The sequence below is a fragment of the Myiozetetes cayanensis genome, unplaced genomic scaffold (assembly GCF_022539395.1).
Source record: "Myiozetetes cayanensis isolate MyiCay16 unplaced genomic scaffold, myiCay2020 scf19, whole genome shotgun sequence".
NCBI lineage: Eukaryota > Metazoa > Chordata > Aves > Passeriformes > Tyrannidae > Myiozetetes > Myiozetetes cayanensis.
In genome coordinates this window covers 7,027,978-7,032,500 of record NW_026087400.1, presented here as the reverse complement: position 1 = coordinate 7,032,500, position 4,523 = coordinate 7,027,978, and the positions used below count along the sequence as shown (strand labels likewise).

At 38.1% G+C, this 4,523-nt stretch overlaps 1 protein-coding gene across 2 annotated transcripts in view; it reads left to right on the top strand.

Annotated features, from left to right (window-relative positions):
- GNAS (GNAS complex locus) overlaps nucleotides 1-4,032 on the top strand; it is a 139,463-nt gene extending 135,431 nt beyond the window's left edge. For both annotated transcript variants that reach the window (XM_050313953.1, XM_050313954.1), the window contains exon 12: nucleotides 1-4,032. This exon is cut by the window's left edge and continues 1,804 nt beyond it. The gene's annotated coding sequence lies outside the window, so the exon portion shown is untranslated.
- The last annotated feature ends 491 nt before the right edge of the window (nucleotides 4,033-4,523 follow it).

Sequence of the window (4,523 nt, the reverse complement as noted above, 5' to 3'; positions counted from 1 at the left end):
CAACATGTGGTACAGTAAAAAGAAAAAAGAGCAAAAATCACTGTAGCAATAAGAGAGCATGTAATTTTAGTAACTACTACACTGCTTTATATTTTATACCTAGGTGTTTTATGTCTCTGTGAGTGTGTTACTTTTTCATGTGTCTAAACCTACGTGTACAATTTGTACAGAGTCAGAAATTACAGCTGTAATAACACATCTAGAACAGTGTTAGCCTATATTACTCAAACACCCCTGTTCCCCCTTCATTTACACCCCTGAACTGATCTGGATCTTACTGCAGTGACTTTAAAAGGAAAAGAAAAGAAACAAAAAGCAAACACCAAAATACTTGCCTCTTTGCCTTTCACACTAGCTTCCCTCCACCCAAGAGACCGTGTTAGCTTTCTTTTTTTGGGAAGAGATCCAGTTTAAAGTAAAATGAGGGTGTGGTCAGTGATGTGCAGCTAGATTTGCTTCTGGTATCGGATGCCTTTTCAATACTGAGAACTGCAACCATTCAGAATCGTGAGTTTTCATTTGCTTTTGTGGCTGAAGTCTTAAATTAAAATTAATCACCTTGTCCACCTTCGTTAGGGAGCAGGGGCGTGCTGGAGTTACTGTCCCATCTCAATTCAGAATTACTTGTGATCTTCCAGAAGACACTGAATCGTTTAAAAACTTGAGCTGCGGTTGTTACTTGCCTTTTCAGAACGATCTTTCCCGTTCACAGGTTTAAACAGTGGCCACCTGAACTTTGTAGAACTGAAAAGAGGCCCCTCCAGTTCCGAATGTATCCAGTGCCTGTCGGTCAAGGGCTGGCATTTCCACTGGGGAAAAATGGGACACACGCAGTGGAAAGGAATCTCATTGTGAGCCTTAATTTTAGTTACAGGAGCCAAAATCTTTTATTTCAGTGCCAACCCTTACCTTTTTAAGCCTAGGAGGAGTTGGTGTGAGCACCGAATCCATAAAGGAGAAAACCTGTAGTGGTGTGAGGAATGTAATCTCTTGTCTGAGAGAAACGAAGCACCTCCATTCAAAAAATAAAATAAGCTTCTTCCTCTGATAATGAGGACAGGTAATAACAATGAGCTATATAAGACAGCAACAGTTTAAGAAACCTAAAGCTTTATATGAACAGAAATGTTTAGGGGATGCTTTTTTTTTTTTCTTAAGTGAGGAAAAAAGGCAATTGTTTTGAATATGGTTGAGTTGCACAAGTACAGAGTGTGTGTGTCTTAATGTCTCAGTATTGCCTTTGTTAGTCTCTTTATTAGTCCATGCAGTTTGGTGGCCTGGTAAATGCAAGTCTTATTTTTAACAGCTTTTTTTTTCCCTTTTTTTCTTTTTTTTTTTTTTTTTTAAATACAAAACCATAAAGCTTTAATGCTTGCTATTTAATAAGTAACTGTGTTTTCTTCTGTCTCGAATTTAGTGGCCATAATTTGCAGTTAATTGAACCATTCCAACCTAATGCTTACCCATATTTCCTAGTTTTGTTTTATTTATTTATTTGAACTTCTTGTTTTCATGATTGAGGACTGTCACTTCTGTCTCATTCATCTGTTTGGAAACTTCTGACCTTGCAGCCAAAACTTAACTCATTCTACTCAGTATTCACCGTGATGCTGAAGTGTAAGATACCTGCAAATGTAAACACTACCACTTTTATTAATAAAAGCAAATACAGTGTTTTTAGGGCACATTTGCATCACTGTAGTTGAGGTTGTGTCAGTATTTCCATTGTAAACCTATGGAGGGTCTCTACCTTGGCACTAAATTGCCCTAAGCTGAACCTTTGCCATACAAGGCTTCTACTCAAGCATGATTCGGTGGGTTGGTTTTTAAACAGTTTTCCAACACAAACTCTTGTTTCTGTTTTAAGTTATACGACTGTTTTGTTGGATGGGGGTTGGTTTAAAAAGAAAACAACAACAGCAAAAAAAAAACCCAACAAACAAACCTGGTTCAAGATTGTTTTTGGCACTTCTGTAACTCAGAAATGGTTTTGATTTTAAAACAACCTTCGGCAAGCCAGTAACCTACAATATGGTCTGATCACTTTGGGTATTTTGTAAAAATAATAATAAATTGTAGAGATGTTGTGGTTTCAAAATCAGCTACTGTGCATTTGCAGTAACTTATTTCAACCCAAGAACTTTTAGTAATTTTTTCCATCAGAACACACGTTCAATGTGATGCAGCAGAGTAGTGATAACTCCTGAAGGCTTTTTTCTTTTTTAGTAACGTGGAGAGGCAAAGCCACCACAGACTAAAAAAGGATTCAGCTGCCTCTGAAAGCATCAAAAACTGCTCTCTTAAAGGCTGAAACTGGAGCTGTGTAAGTTGTTAGGAGCAGACTTTGATGCAAAAGCAGAGGAAGGCATCCTGGATCAGCTGTCAGACAGGAGCCCTGAGGGCTTATCTTCATTTATCTAAAAACTATTTTGAATTGTGGCATTGAGGATAGGATTGAACTGAGGGTATGTCCTTAACTCCAGAGGAAGGGAAGCTGACTCTGCTCCACTGTGCTGCATGGAACTGAGACCTGCAGGATGGTTTTGTTTTACCAGTAAATCTATGCACAGAAATATTAATGTTCGTCACTTCAGAATCTGAGCACCTTGTCATTCGTCGTGGCACGGTATTCCTGTCAGTGGTGTAGGATGTTTTGTATTATTTATCCTATTTTCCAGTGTCAAAAATTATGTACCAGTAAAAACAAAAGACAAACACAGGAGATTGACCCCAGATCTGGAGGCAGAGCCCGTGACTGAGTGCCAGTCCAGTGCCTTAGTGACAATACTGTTGGTTATTGGTGCTATACAAATGTCTAAAAGAGTGATAAAGTTGTTATAAAACTCCATAAATTACTCAGGAAGAGAGTAAGTTCTCTTCTTTCCCCAGCTGTGTGTAATATGCTGTGTGTGTTCCTAACAATGCTGGCACTCATGAGACCTCTTCCATGGAAGCAGATGATAAAATTCCTACTAACTGTGATAAGGATCAGGGCTGTAGATTACTGTCAGTGGAAATCTCACACAGTAGCAGGTCCTCATCCCTAAAATACATGTTGAGTTTCTTTAACAGGAAAAATATTTACAAGCAAACATCTGTTTGCAGTCCAAATCCAAACTGTACCCTTCTTCCTCAGCTTGATATCTCTGAAAACTCATCCATTGGGAAAAAAAATCTTGCTGTTCTATGACAAACTTTGAAGCTTCTTTGTAAACAAAATAAGCTACAAATGGGGATTTCTGAAGCTCTGCTGAAGAAAACCTTACACTGAAAAATCTGTCTTCTGACTGACAGGACAAATTCTGAGGAAAACCAGATTTAATCTCGGTCATAACCAGTTGGTTTCAATCCTGTGAGTGGATGGTGTCAGTTATGGGTAAATTGTATTTTACTGTAGTGCAGAGATTGCTTAAATTTCAGCCACAAGCACTGGCTTTGTAATTAATAATTTTCAGCCCTGATTCTCATCTTACTAAACGTTCAAACTGCTTTTTATCCTGTCTACTTTCAGTGTGCTGAGCTGAGCAAAACGGGTGCAGTTTAAAGCCCAAGTCTTACCTGGGAGGAGGTGGGGAGGCAAACTAATCTCCCACTGCACTGAACAAAAAGATAAGGTGGGGGTTTTTTTCTGACTTCTCTAACCTACAACCATAGCCTGGTTGTGTGGAAAAAATAGAGAGTTCCCTAAGGTAACAATAGCAATGCTCATTGATACCTCTGCAACATGGAGATCTGATCAAATATGTAATATATAATTTTCTAAAAAACCAACAAAACAAAACTAGAATTTACAGATTTTCCTTTTTTTTTTTTTTTTTTGCCCCCCACTTAGGAAGTCTGCCTCAAACATCTTTACTGACAGGACAAAATAAAACCTTTTTAACATTGTCCCAAACAGTGAGAATGATAAGTTTTTGAGGGAGAAGGTTATGACATTAGGGGATTTTATGTAACAACATGCTTTCTAAGGCTGGGCTACTGGTAGACAAATGTAAACAAATTCAAAATTAAAATGTGAATGTATCTCTTCAATTTACCCAGTTGTTTTATTAAATGAGTTGGCTAATTTATTTTTTTAATATACTACTGCTCAAGTTTGGAGAAAGACAAGCTTAGGACAGAGTAAATTCTGTCAATTCTGTTCTGTTATGCAAACTAATGTTTTTTAGGCTGTGAATTTTATGTGAATTATTAATAGTGAAGTGTAGTGTTTCTATCTGTAGTTTCTTGGTATTTGATATGACTTTGGAATTGTATCATTCTTACAACTAAAATGGCAGAGGTCAGGCAGAGGAAGGAGCTGCTGTGTGAGGGGTAGGAATTGCCACATCAGGCTTTGGAGGGGGCCCATTCCAGTTCTTTTTTTCCACATTATCAGTTTCTTGTTGGCAGGGTCAGAAGAGCTTCCAGAAGAAGACAAATTAGGGGTTGGGGGATAGAACCAACATGACTGTTTGAGACCTCAGAGTAATAATGGAAAATATTTCAAACTTGCTTTAAGGTAGAGCCCCAGGGGCAGTGCC